We start from the raw sequence: 15,244 nt of genomic DNA, 5'->3' as shown, positions 1-15,244 counted from the left end.
TGTTGGGTTCTGCAGGGGAGTGGTTTTCTTTTCATCCACAGGGTGGCAGGCTGATGGGATCCAGCTGGTGCTCATCACCAATCAGGAAGGACCTTAAATAGGAGCAGCTTCCCAGAGCCAGACGCCAGATGGTTCCACCTCTACCGTGGTACACTCTAGCACTCTCTGCTGTGTCTAAAGCGTTGTAAATCGTATTTCTGACTCCTCTCTCATCCTTCTAGAACCTGCTCTGACCACATTCCGGTACAATATCCTCCTGGATCACCCGATTCTCGCTGCTCCTCTAAGTCTCGTGCTGGGATACTTCCTTGAGCTCCTCCAGCTGCTGCCTGTCCACCCTCAGTCTCCTGCTGGAACTCCTCCACCTGGAAGCCCCCCACAACCGTAAGCCACCACCACGTTACAACGTCATTCTCTCCATTTACTCCCCTGTTTAACCGCCTACCTTTCCTCAGCTCTTCCTCTGGCCCGGCTCCTCCCTGCTGCCTCTGATCACGTCTCCCCTTTTCCTGCCCATAGCACCTTCCCTGTTCAATAAATCTGTTAAACTGAGTTGTGTCCGTAGTTGTTGCTTGCCTTCGAGTCCTGGTAAAAACCCATCATGACATCAGGCTTTAGCCATTAAGGGTGTATGTGGGCGTGGTTTGGAGTAGACTGAGTAAGTACTATGGCAAGCAAGACAAAAATAAACAAGGATTATTTAATTTCTCACCCATTTTCCTTAATGTCTTTGGGGGGAAAACTAGAAGGGAAGAGGTTTGGGTTGGATAGAAAAAAGGATATTTAAAAAAGGAAAAGCGGCAAATCTGAAGTTTTTCTGTGACATGGTTTCAGTGAAAGGACTGGCTAACAGCAAGTGTGGCTAACAAATCTTTAACAAAGTGGTTATTAACCTTTTTACATCCCAGAAAAGTCATCAGAGTGAGATTCTCTTTCAATAAAGTAGGCCTCATTTTAAAAAGTAAATTTATAGCAAGTTTTTTTATTTCAAATTCAATAATTCTGTTGTTGAAATCCAAACTGCAGCATTTTATTATATATCTTTTAGCCCACCCTACAAATATCACCACCAGCTGCCATTACCTGGTACTTACTTGCTATGTACCTGGAATTTACAATGAACTCACTGAGTACATACCTTGTACATACCTGTTATTTACTAAATACATACCTGTTGCCTACCTAGTACCTGCTGCACACTAGATATGTACCTGGTACACACTTGGTACGCACCAGGTTAGTACCAGGTGTGTATGTATCTGATATATATCTTGTATATACTAGGCTGTATTGCCACCAACAGTTTTCTGCAGTTGTTCTGTGATAAACTTCATTATTCACCACATTGATGTTCATGATGTTTGAGAATTGTTGTAAAGGTTTTTCATTTATGAAAACTTTTAAGACAGTTAAAGTCAAAGTGCCTTTATTAGTCTACCTTGGGAGACTAATAAACACATCCTCCCACACTCATAAATACTCAGATACCTACAACAATTCAACTTGTCCCAAATTGTCAGCTCACTAATAATCTTTACTGAAAGAGGGATGAATGAATGCTTGTACCAGTTGTGTTTACATAAAGAAACCCTTTACCCTCTTCCTGTCTTCAATAAAACATATTTTGAATGCAGAATATGAGAGGCACCAGACAAAACACTCAGCCTGTCTGAGGACCAATTACTAAAACAAATTTTGTTGATTTAGAGGTCCAGCTGTTCCCATGATTTTACTTACCTTTAAAAGGTTTAATATCTGAGCCTTTGATTTTAAAGTTAAATTACTGAACAGCAGCTCATATCATTTTGCAACACTATCTCAGTGGTTAGTCTGTAAAAAAATCAACATAATACTTTTACATACTCCAAACACTCAGCAGAGAAAATTCAGGTGCTGGTGGATTCAGCACTCCCAACTGAGAACTTACACAGCCATTAGTATGCAAGGTAAATAAAAAAGGTGAGCTGACACAACCCTGATCTACTCCAGGATTACTTAATGCATTACTTAATTCACCTGCTGTGACCTGTTTGACAGAAAAGAATGATACCACCTAATGAGAAATGGGCTCACATCTAATTGAATAAATATTTTTAAGAACGATGTGTGGCTGAATACAGTTAAAAGTGGAGCTAAAAAATATTATTTTTTTTACCAAAAAAGCTGGAGTTTGTCTGCTCTCTAAGTTTTATGCTATTTTTAAAAAAAAAGTTGATCCAAGAAAAAAAATAAAAATAAAGATAGCATCAAATAAAATTTAAAATGCACTGTTGGGAATAAAATGGACTGTGATATGAGAAGGCCTATTTTGCCTCGAAGAACCATTTTAATTTGAATACCAAGAACTTCTGTTGAATAATTTATAAGCTGTCCTTTGAAAACTGCATTTTAAAAACAAAGGTCTACCCTTGCCTCCGCCGATTCAACATATTTTTAATGTTTTTTATTTGATACTGATATTGCAAAATGAGATCTTGTGTGAATCCTGCTCAATTTGTTTGTTTCAGAATCAGTTAGCTCATAATTCAACAACAAGTTAATAAAACAGCTTCTGCCTATTCATGTTTTATATTAATACTGTTTTAAACAAGTGTAATTTCTGAAATTATTTTGTCAAGTAAGAGCTGAGTTGGTCTGTCTTACGACCTACAGCACACTTCTCTTGTATATTTTTTTCCAGTCAGGTTTTTTTTCTTCTCTTCTGAGAAAAAATTTTGTAAGAATTTAAGGGCTTTCATATAAATCCTTTTCCCTGCCATTCTAGTTTCAACTCTAAAAAGTAAGTTCTTAAAAAAATTCAAGTATTATTTTCCCTTTAATTTTATCACTGAGCAATTTTTCTTGTGGTCAGTTATGCCTTGTCATATGTTAGTAGTAAAATGAAGGAAAATGAATGCCATTTTAAAAAATATCCTCATAAACACTTCACTGTTTCTCAAAATGTTTTCATCCACGTGGAGACTCAAGAAACCTCCCAAAACATTTTAACTATGCCAGGCCTGTATTTGGTGCTGTAATGCTGCTATGAAAATACACCAGAAACAAGACATGGAGCAAGCACATAACATTAGACAATTAGTAGGAACCATAGGTTGTAAACAACAAGAAACGACAAGAGGATGGACTAACGACAAGTGAAACTTCTTCTTAGTGTCACATTAAACTACAAGATCAATAAAGTGGCAGGACAGAAATGACTGAGAGTCATGTCAGTCTAACTATGCAGGAATAATGGATGCTTTTCAGGCATAGTATCCAGCCACATTTGCTTTTTAGTGTTGTTGACAGAATGTTCAATAAAGGGATAAAAATCTTTTTGGCCTTAGATTTGGTGTAATAAGCAGTTTTTGCTTTACCCTATTCAAGGCAATACAGTATAAGTGTGTAAGCAATACTGTTTTTAACCCTGAATTGAATTATTGAGAACAGATAGGATGCCAGAGACAGATGAAAAAGGTAAGTGGTGGAGGGCAATGGGCCAGATCAGGAGAATCTGCAGAGGATGAGAATTGATGAGTAGTTGTTCCAAGTATTGAGTCTGATGTTGCAATGAACAAGTCGTACTGTGCTGTCTTGTTGGTAGAGCTGAAAGGGGAAACAGAGGATCCCATGTGCAGATGAAGATGGCAGTTCTCAGAGGTGGTCAGTTGAGTGGTTGGAGAGTGGCATATCAGACACTTGGTGGAGGGAAGCTGAGCCAGTTTATAACCTGAGTTGTATTATTACAGCTTCCAGGAGCTGACAGTTCCAGGATGAAACACATGGTTGGAATCCAGGTACAAGAAAGGTGGTGACAGAGAGAGTGCAAAGGTGGTGTTCTTGTTCTTCTTCTTGTGTATTTTATTGGCGGCTGGCAAGAAACTTGAGCTGTCCATTACCGCCCCCAACGGGTAAGGAGTATGGGCTATATAGCTTTAAAAAACAAACAAAAAAACAACTATATCCTATTATCCAACTTACACTGTTTTGAATAAATCAAATAAAGCCTGATATCCTTTGCTTCCTGAATCTTTCTGCAATAACTCTTCAATATCCAATTTCATTTTCACGTCACTGAGGTTCTTAATTAATTTGTTTCTCTAAATCCAGTTTGTTCTTGTTCTTGTTCTTGTTCTTGTTCTTGTTCTTGTTCTTGTTCTTGTTCTTGTCCTTGTCCTTCTTCTTCCTCTTCTTCTTCTTCTTCTTTGGTTTTCTTTGGCGGTTGGCAAACAACAAATATGTTGCATTACTGCCACCAACTGGTATGGAGTGTGGACTGGAACGACACTCAAAAAACAACAACAACAACATAAACAAAAGTGAGTTTCAGATTATGCATTAAAGCCTGAGAACTGTCAGTTTTAGAATTATTTTGTAATATTTCAATTGGATCAAATTTTACCTTCATTTTAATTAGACTGTCAGTCAGTAGATTTCTTTCCTGTCTGTATGTTTGGCAGAATAATAAAATGTGCTCTACACTTTCATCTTCTCTGCAGTATCCACATTTACCTGTTTGCAAATCTGAGTCGTGATATGACAATTTCCTCCCTCCTGTTTCTTTCAATACATCTCATACCTCATGTTTTCCGTTGAACTTTTTAAAACCATCTACCTTTTCTTTATCTTCCCATTGTTTTGGCCATCTTTCCCTCATTATCTTCTTGACTATGGTTTTTACTTCTGTTCTACTGAATTTAATATCTGTTTCAACTAAGATTTTTCTGGTAGCCTCCTTTGCAACTTTATCTCCTGTTTCATTTCCTCTTATGCCGATATGAGCTTCTATCCATAAAAAGTAATAGTTAATCCCATAATATTAATTCTGTACAGTCTTTGTTGTATTTCCATCAAGATGTCTGGTGTGCTTTATGAATAACTATATTATAAACTGAATAATGATGAACTTGAAGCCAAGCAAATTATCAATCTCAGTGGTTGATTATTTTCAATCCATTGAATGGTGAGTAGTACTGTGACCATTTCTCCTGAGTATACTCATAGTTTGTTTGGGATTCTCTTCCCTATTCTCACTCCAAATTTAGGTTCAATGAATGCTGCCCCAGTCAATCAGCTGTATCTTTTGATGCATCTGTATATATTTTTAGATATATCATACTGGTTTATGTGATCTACAACTGTATCTGAATTGATAACATTTTTATTTGTTCTTTTCTAATAATTTCAAGTCTACTATTGACTCAGGGAATATATATTGTTGTATGACTGATAATGGTACTGTTTGACTGACATTAAGACTATTGATCTGAATTAAGCTTTCCAGCTTTCTGATTTATGACCCAACCAAAGTTTTGTTTGTCTTCTTTCTTTTAACCAGCAAGGTTTTAGCACTTCTTGTGTCAAATGGTTTTGTTTTTGACCTTGTAAATTTGCCCAGTAGTTCAATGCTAGTTGATCTTTCCTGATGTTTAATTGTAATTCTCCCATTTCTACTTGTAAAGATCGTGTATGTGTTGTTTTGAAAGCACCTGAAGTGATTCTTAAAGCCTGGTACTAAATATTGTTAAATTTTTCTGGAGATGTATCTGAAGCTAAATTATAGGCAATCCTTCCACAATCTAATACTAATGTGAATAATCCAGTGTATGTGGCCCTGAGTGACTCCTTGTCTGTTCCCAATCTCTTCCAGTTAAACATCTCATAATTTTTAGTATCTTTCTACATTTATCTGTAACCTTTTGTATGTGTACTGCCCATATTATTCTTTCATCAAGCCTGATGAAGAGAAATTCAAATTGGTTCACTCTTTCAAGTTCTTGTCCATATAATCCAAGTTTTATGTCTTTATTTACCCCTTCTTTTGTGTAAAAAATACTATTTTGGTTTTATGTCCTGAAAATTGAAATTGCCATTTTTATGACCACTTTACCACAGTTATAACTGCCTTCTGTAACTTTTTAAAAAAAAACTCTAAATTCTTTCCTCATTTACACAATGCTCCATCATCAGCGAATAGTGAACGTCCCATCCCACTTTCTATTTCGTCAAACATTCAGCCTGTGATGCCTATTTTTTTCAGTGTTATGAGTAAAACCTCTCTGCACATAATATCATATGATTTTTCAATGTGAAAAAAAACACAGCTACCACTCTCACTTTGTTAATCTGAGCTTTCCTGATTTCATGTTCCAGACTCAAGACTGGATCCATTGTGTGTTCTTCCTTTTCTAAAACCACTCTGACATTTGACATATATTCTTTCTATTTTATATAGTATGTTATTCTTTAATTTAGCATTTTTCCATTTTTTTACAAATATTAGACATAGCAATTAGTCTATATTTCCCTGGTTTTGTGTCATCCTTTCCTGGTTTTTGTACTGGTATTACTATACCCTCCTTCCAAGACTGTGGTATTTCCCCCTCCTCCTAAACATTATTATATAATTCTAAAAGTGTGTTTTTTGATGACTCTCTAAGATGTTTTATCATAATATAACATATCTGATCTTTTCCTGATGATGATATCTCACATTTTTGTGCTCGATTTAATTTAGTTTTGGTAAATGGTATATTTGATAAATTATTTTCACCTTCCTCTTCTTCTAATAACTCTCCATTCTCTGTAATGGTATTCTCCTTTCCTCTTTTTCCTTCTTCTTTAATATTATTTGAACTATTTTAATAAAGCTTAGCCATCAGTTCTGCTTTTTCCTTATTTTCAACTGCAGTTACTTTCCAATCATTCAGAATTGGATATCCATACATTTGTCTTATTCCATTCATTATTTTCATCATCACCCAAACTTTACTAATTTCTTTTTCTTTTCCCACTGAACTACAAAACCCCCTCCAAAACATTATTTTTTACTGTTTATGGTTCTTTTTACAATACTTTGCAACCTTTTATATTCAATAAGATTCTGAGTGTTGTGATTCCTTTTTAACATTTTAAAAAACTTTATTTCTAGACTTAATTGCTTTTCACATTTCTTTAGGAAAAAAAATCTGGTTGGGCTTAGCTCTTGTACAGGAGATGACTGCATCCAATTGGCTCTGCCTTCCACTCAGGAGCTGCAGGAGATGGTTAGTGGAGAACAGAAACAAAAAATGCTGGAATCCTCACAATAAGGTTTTGTTGTAGGTGAGCTACTGGAATCTGCAACACAAATGCAAGCATGTAATCTTCCATTTGTTGTTACATCTGTCACACGTAGAGCTGTAGGTTAGGTGGGTAGTGTTGGCAGATAGGAAATAGGAAATGACAAAATATACTGTTGCTTAAAATTATAGTATTTTGACTCAAAAGATCATATGTGCTAAGTGAGAGTATGCATTCTTGCTCACTGGGGGTAAGATTAGGTACGTGTTGAGATTGTCAAACATGAGCACAGGTGAGTGCATGCCTGGCAAGACATGCATGCAGTCTGGAGCATGCTCTTAACAAGCAACACAGCCTATAATGTTGCTGGATTGTTGAAATTATGGAAAACCTCCTGCAGAGTGCAAGCAGTCATGACCCTGCATCACCCTTAGTACTCATCAAAGATGTATGCCCATCCTGACAAAACTCTCTCGGATAGCATCAGTCAATGGAGCTATGCATATCATGTCTCCTCTAAGTTGTTTCCATGACCTTGTCACATTTATGGTCGTACCACAGGCATGAGGCCAGCATGCCCAATCCAATTTCTCAATTACTGAGCCATACTGGCATGAGCAGGGTGTACGTCATGGAAACACCCCGACCATACTACCTTACACTCTATCCAGAACATTGATATGCTAAACCATCATGAGCTTTCTATGGAAGTTTTGTGTATGCTAAAAACCTCCTGGCTCTATCACACTCTATCATGTGCAATAGAAAGTACAATGCATTGTTAATACAAGCCTGAAAACCTCACCAACGCCCTTCAAAGGCATTTTGATCTAATCTTTTACATTGTAGTAGGGTCATCATCTTTCTGTGTGTTTGTGAGTTGATGAATACAGAAGTGGAGTCAGTGGAGCAAAGTTCCACCAGCAGCAAACGATTCCCTGTTACATTATCAAAACCTATTAAAATGCTCAGTCACACCCACACTGCCAAACTTTAAAACTTAAAGCATTAAAAACAACACTCATAATAACAAACAAACAGTAACTGCTGAGTGCAGATTAATACAGAGGTGGTACAACGATGCCAGGGTACACAGAATTTACATGTTTACAATAGCCCTGTGCAATGATGGCAGGGTATACTGTACATAACATTTTTTACAGTAGTTGTGTGCAGATATAAGTTTACTGGTGTTCATCTGTTAGAGATGAGCTGCTATAAAGTGAAACTGCAAATGGCAGGAATGATTTCCTGTACAATTCTCTTTGGAGCTATTGGAAAAGGATCTTCGCTGTTGTTTTAGGGTGTCATGAAGGAAATGTACAGTGGCCCTGGAGTGCAAACCACATCAACAAATCACTAAATACAAAAACAAATTAATGAAATCTTCAAAAACAGAACGATAAATTAAAAAACCACGATGACTAGGTACCAGTGGGAGACACTGCTGATTGGATGAGAGCGCTGTTTCACTTTTGATCTGGCGTCCCTGATTCTATTCTCCTCCCTTTAACTATAATTACATCCAGGCATTATTTTACTAACTTGTGCCGAAACTGTCCGAAGTGTAATGGTCAATGATCGAATGTAAACAAACAACTCGTAATTGTTGGAAACAAAACATGACTGATGATTTAGCTCATTTATTGCAAATTATGCAGTAGACTTTAGGTAGTGAAAGATGCATATTTAGTGGTTATTTTTATCATAGATGATATACATACAAAAAAAATCAAATAAAAAACATTGGAAAATCGTGTATTTTCACAGCTATTATGGCTTTAAACAAATGTTTCAGAATAGTCTTGAATTAGTGTTTATTTCTATGTTCACATGCTTCTTAAGGTCTTTTCTTCAGCTCAGCTTTTTTTTTTAACTCACAGGCACAGTCATTAACCTATGATTGTATTTCACAAAAAAAAAAAAAAAAAAATCCTACACATTCAAACAAGCTACTTGTGTTTTTAACTGCTACATACAGCTTTGAGGGCTTTTAATGTGAGAACACAGAGGCAAGGATGTTAATTAAAAATCTGCATAAAAACAAATGTTTTTCAGGCAGTTACCTTTTGTTTAATTCATTTTACTAAGTCTGCATTTATAATTCTTTAAGCATGTTAAATGAGACCTTTTCATCTTCCTCTTTTGCTTGTTCTTATGTTTTTCCTCGTTCACTAAGAATACATGCCCATTTTTTGCTCAAAACAGAACCTCAAAGATGCATAATGTCAGACTGTGATAGAAAATACCAAGACAAAAACATCCTGATGAATTTAAGACGAAAAATAATCACTGGTTCAAAGAAGCATGTGAGACTAGATTGTTTTGATTGATTTATCTTTTTTTCTTGTAATTATTTGAATCAAACTGACCTTATATGAGCAACTTATTTTATAATTTCTTTGTAGTTTCTGATTGGATATTGTCCTTTGGGAGATTGTATTGTGGAACAGGACTATACTTGTCTTTTCAGGAATAACAATAGGCATTCTGTATCTTCTTTCGTCTGAGTCTGCAATCACTGAAACCTCTCCATTTAATCAACGTCGTGTTAGATTTACATTAGCAGGAGCTAGACTTTTGTATAGTGAATGTCAATGAGCGGATTAACTCTTAAAAGAACTGAGGCACCTTCTTTATATGCAGTACTGCTACATCAAAACTAAGTGGATTAATGTTCACATGAAGAAAAAAATAACAGGTGGTAATTAGGTTCTATTAGAGTTTGTACATATTCTCATCTTAAAGTCTGAATAATCAAATGAAAGAATGATTTAACACTCTCAAAGGTGGACGCTACATTAGCCACATTTTCAAAGGTAATTAGTAATAAGAAAAGTGCATGCAAGCCTCTCCACTGATCTGTTTATTTTTAAAAGTATTCCACTTCAAAGAGCAACCAGGGCATTTTAATTACCTAAGAGCACATGGGATGCTTTCTTTTTTTTGACCCCAGCTTACTGACTGGCGAGTTACTAAATTGAATATTTTCTTCTTTTTTTTTACCACAGCAACAAAATGGATGTTACAACTTAGCATGTGCCGGTTTCAGGTAAAACACGGTGTTAAAAGCACTCAATTTTTCAGTCATACCATCCTACAGTTTAAATGCCTTTAAATAAAATACCAGAGACAAAGTGATTTTTATTGGTCACATGGAGCACCAAGCAGCTTTCCAACCTCTCTTGCCTGTTGTTGTCATTCAGTTCTGTATGGTATTCAAGGTGAAAATTTACCTAAACATTTATGCTCTTAAAAATAGACATTGGTTGGTTAATTTTACATTTTATGCACTGGATATCACAGTCAGTCATGGCTTGTCTACAAGAGGACTGACACCTATCTGTCTTTTTAAGTGTTTGGAAACAAACATTTGCAACAAGCTACAAGAGTTAGCATGTTAGCAGGTGGTATTTAAAGCCCCTACTGCAGGCTTGCTACTAAGGCTAATAATCCAGCTAATTGATCACTAACATAAGCTTTTGAGGCTCTCAATGTTATTTTACGAAGAGCAGAACAGCAGAGAAGAAGTACTATAAGTGCAATTACTTTAGAATTACAAATAAGCTAAATAAAACTGGTGACTCTTGTATTTTAGCTCACACCATTCTCAGTACTTGTGAAAAAATTAAAAATAGATTAAAATCATAAATAAACATACTGGTTTTAAATTTGTCCTGAGTTCACAGATATGACTGTCAACATGTTTACTTGTGTTCTCTCTCATCTTATTTATATCTCTGCATTAAATTAAACTAACTATAAAAATATATATTTTTAGAGTATTTTTACATTATTATACCTTTAAAATCCTTACTGGCAAAATGTGATATTTGAATGGCAGTAGTAATAGTAATTGCATTTTTGTTTTTAAATAAAAGCAACATGATGCTGTGTATTTGGAAATTTTTGTTTCAATACCATGAAACTGTATTATTTCTTCTCCAGGTTATCATACCATCAAAATCTCATATCGGCCCATGCTTCATGTCAGCTGAATGTGTGAGTTAGTTTTCTGTGATAAAAGTTTAATTTTATCGTTTTTCCATACTTCCAGTTTGTCTTTGAAATGCTGTTTGACTGTTTTAGATGACTGCAGACACAAGATGTTAAATGGTCCAAATTAAATTGGCATCTGAGAAGAAAAATAGTCCTTGTTTGAACATTGAAACCAAACCACCTGTGGACTGAAAAAAAATGGCTACTTTGCCTCCTTGTGGCTGTCTTTCACTTTAATTTATTGCCAACATACTGGATTCCAGTGCTGATAACCTAGTTGAAGAAAGAAAATAAAACAAATTTCAAATGTCAGAACAGAAATGGCCTAAATTGGTCACATTTAATAATCCACTTTGCATTCTCGGTACACTCCAGAGACTAATTGCTTTTGTTCCAATGCACTTAATTTGACATGTATCATGAAGAAACAAAACAAAAAAATGAAATAGAAATAGTCAAACCATCTGAACAAACTTACTTCTGTTTCGTTCTTTTGGTAATATAGGAATATTTATTCTACTCATGTGTGCAAAGAAATCATAAAGCTTAGCCAGAAGAATAAATGTAGGGAATACAGAGGTGGTGGTGGTGGGGGGTTGTTTCACTTTGTTTCTCTTTTTGCTATGATAAGCTATTGTTTGAACCTCAGGCTTGAAAAAACTTTTCATTTAAATGAATTTGCCTTCAATTCATTTTGCTCACAGAAACATTTTGGCTTATGACATCGTAACTTGCTTTAAGCCACTTTCTAATGTTCTCACAGAACCAAAACAAAGTTCAAGCTAATTAAGACTTTAAATTAAAAAAGTGATGGTTAAGCTGCAGCGAGCCCAGGTTGCGTCAGGAAGGACATCTGGCGTAAAACAAATGTCACATCTTCTGAGAGCATTTGCTTGCTGTGGCAAACCCTGAGAAAAGAAGCAGCTAAAAAAAAAACAAATAAAGGCCTAGCATTTCTTGAAGGAATGCACATCATATACAGCCATTCATGCCAGAGTTTAAGACTTAGATCATTTTTTGCTCATAAATTAGTTACTGGCATTTTATTAAACTTTGAAAATAATTTAATGCACAATCTCATGCAATATTGCAAGATATCATGCCATGAGTATGTGTTGTGAATAACTCAATATTTCTTAAATTGAATGAGTTATAGTTATTTTGTTTTGGCCTAATGTTGATTAGTTACAGCAACCATTTTGAATTAAGGTGACTGGGATGAAAGTTGAGCAGTTATAGATGTACATCCACTGATTACGTTACGTTCTAAGAGATTCAATAAAACTTACCCAGTGGTCCATTAGCTATTTTACAAACAGTCAGTCATACAAACAGACACACAGAGACATGGGCATGGCACAGAAATGACACCTTTCAGCACTGGGTGATAATAAAACCACACAACATGGTGAAGGTATGTAATGTGTTAACATTACAGAGAACAACAAGCTTTTCCTCCAGTGTCTTGGTTGCCAGGGTGACAAGTGCTTCCCAAGGTGGTGGTGATGGTAACAGCACTTCTCTAAAAAGGTCAGAGATTTTACAAGCTATTCATTCCAAAAAAAAAAGGCATGGGTGGGGGTGGGGGTTTGGGGGTAGAAATCAAGCACTATTGCTGATTTTCTGGAGAGGTCAGAGCTGGACTGCCCAATAATAGGCTTTTCTATAAGTTAACAGCAGCTTTACCCTGAGCTCTCTCTGGAAGACGGAGAGAGCTCACCTTATCTCCAAGGCTGAGCTCAGCCACTCTGCAAAGAAAGCTTATTTCAGTCGTTTGTATCCAGGATCTATTTCCTTTGGTCTTTTCAGTCCTTTATGTCTGACCATTTAAACTTTTTGTTACTTCTTCGGGTGTACACTGCTCTAACAACGGCTGCTTCACACACATGGCATGGCACAAATGCCAGAGGAGGGTGTGCTAAACATGTTTTTATGCTCCACTACCTTATTTAGTAGTGTCTCTGCCTCACATTCCATGAAAGTCCTCCTTTTCCTGCATCTAGACATAATTTTGGATTATGCAGAGAGGAAAATCATGCATGCAGGACATATTTACATCCATTTGCATATTGAAATAGAGGTGTGTCCCATGTGCGCTCAGTTCCATGTTTGACAGGATGTATGAAGTAAAGTTGAGCAGAAACGTGCGTGCACATGGCTTGATACATCTGAATATTTTGTGTCTACACACTTTTCAAGTTACACTCTCTTTGATACACGAGGCCCCTGGTTCACTGTTCCACGGCTGTGATAAAAGCCATGCTGCGCCTCCTTAATCCAAGGTACAACAATTAGTCTGAACACACTCTCTGATTCCCCTTTTTTTAAAGAAAGGGACCACCACTACAGTCTGCCAATCTGCAGGCACTGTCCAGTTAACATGACAGGTGCCAATAATCTGCTTATGTTTCATTTGAGTTTAAAATTGTTCATCATTTGACAGGTTAGACTTTCTTTTGTTACCTCTACCTAGGAGGTTATGTTTTCAGTAGAGTTGGTTGGTTTGTTTGTCTGTTAGCAAAATTACTTAAAAACTAATGAACAGATTTTGATGAAATTTTCAGGAATTGTGGGGTTTGTCACAAAAACAAGCAATTCAATTTTGGTGGTGATCCAGATCACAATCCAGATCCTACAATTTTTTTAATGACCGTATGGCTTTGGAAGAGGTTTTTACTCTTAAAGTGCTTCTAGATTTTAATTGTTTCTATATCATCAGGTTTTAAAAGTAACATATTTAGATTATTTCATTTTGAGTATTTCTTTTTTATTGCTAAGTAAAGGAGACTCTTTTAAAATATTATATATAGTGAACAGTATGACTGACAACAACAAATCTAAAATGTTTTGCTCAAGTTTCATTCAAAGACACAAGCAATAATGTCCAATTGTCCAAATTATTCAATCTACTGAATAATTAGCTTTGATACACAAGAAGCATTTGATACAGCGGGTTGTAGGTCATGGCAGAGAAATTAAGATTAGAAAAAATAAAACCACTTCTTATTAAACATTCAAACCTTAATGATCTTTTTGCAGAGGTTTCTATAACTAATAATGTGTAAAACCCATTTCCTTTGGCATGGTGCTCATTAAAGCTGCCTCCTCCTTTTTGATTTAGCATCCCAATTGTCTAGCTCAGATAATTAGACTGTATCTGTTACTCATCTTTCAGTCTACAAAGTACACAAGAAAAAAAATCTCTCTTGACTTGGAAGATGTTTACTGTCTTCAAGATTTTAATTACTGCATGTGTGGATTAGGCTTAATCATTTGTGTTGGTTTAAACTTATTTGGGTTAATATGTTCTCAAGCAGACAAACTCACTGGTTCAAAGATAGGATGAATGTAATGTGACCAGCAAGAAAACTGTGTTTCATCTTCATTGTTGGCAATAATGAACAGAAATGTGATCAAATTAAACTAAATGTTCCTCCCATATGACGTTTCAAACACATCAAGGAGCCTCTCTGTTGGATGTCTCAACATCTTCTCGCTCCTGTACAGAACCCAGTTTGTTGGAAATCTCTTTTCTGAAAGAGAAAGGTGTCTAGTTACCTGTTTAGCATTTTTAGGTTTTTGTTTGTCAAGGTTACCAGTCAGTAATTTTTCTCAGCTTCATTTTTTTTCATTAAAATTTGTCCAGTTGTTCATGAGATCTATTGTCCTCCTTCTGTTTTCAGTGGTGGGCGTTAAAGGAGCAAAATCAAGAAAGTAGATGACACTGATTGCCATGGACAACTCACTGTGCAGTGGGAAACATCAAAAGGATCTAAAGTAATTGTTAAACTTTTCCAAGAGAGATTTGTTTCCTATCCAACAAATTAAATCAATAAATGAGATATGAAAGATTAATGGCTAAACTATTTTAAAATGGTATTTTATGATTTGAAACAACAGTAAAAAGCTGTTTGAAGGAACAAGTGTAATGTTATCTTATTAATAAGGATAATTGTCAAAGTAGATTCCAGATTCCAGGTAATGGGTCAGTTGAAGAAATGAAAGAAAACACAAAAAATGCTAATTTTTTACATGCTTTACATGTTAAGGATTTGGACCTATAGCTGATGTTGATAAAAATGTGCTTGATGCGGAGGAGACAGCCATTTCTCGCTATATGCAGACTATGCAAATGCATAGAGCTCCACAAGTCACCAGGAGGCCGCAAAGCTGAATGTTCAGCCTCATCTGAGGAGAATTAAAA

The 15,244-nt window shown here is 35.8% G+C and overlaps 1 long non-coding RNA gene across 4 annotated transcripts in view; it reads left to right on the top strand.

The window, feature by feature from the left end:
- LOC119617751 overlaps positions 1-13,272 on the top strand; it is a 17,647-nt gene extending 4,375 nt beyond the window's left edge. For 2 of the 4 annotated variants that reach the window (XR_005234150.1, XR_005234148.1), the window contains 2 exons: positions 42-148; positions 222-553. This is a non-coding gene — a long non-coding RNA (uncharacterized LOC119617751). Of the gene's footprint in view, positions 1-41; positions 149-221; positions 557-1,247; positions 1,252-13,262 lie in introns of those variants that run through there. The other 2 variants (XR_005234151.1, XR_005234149.1) reach the window with 2 other exon arrangements.
- Positions 13,273-15,244: the final 1,972 nt, after the last annotated feature.

The sequence above is a fragment of the Kryptolebias marmoratus genome, linkage group LG16, assembly GCF_001649575.2.
Source record: "Kryptolebias marmoratus isolate JLee-2015 linkage group LG16, ASM164957v2, whole genome shotgun sequence".
Taxonomy (NCBI): domain Eukaryota; kingdom Metazoa; phylum Chordata; class Actinopteri; order Cyprinodontiformes; family Rivulidae; genus Kryptolebias; species Kryptolebias marmoratus.
The sequence above is the reverse complement of the archived record's forward strand: the minus strand, read 5'-3'. Positions and strand labels throughout refer to the sequence as shown.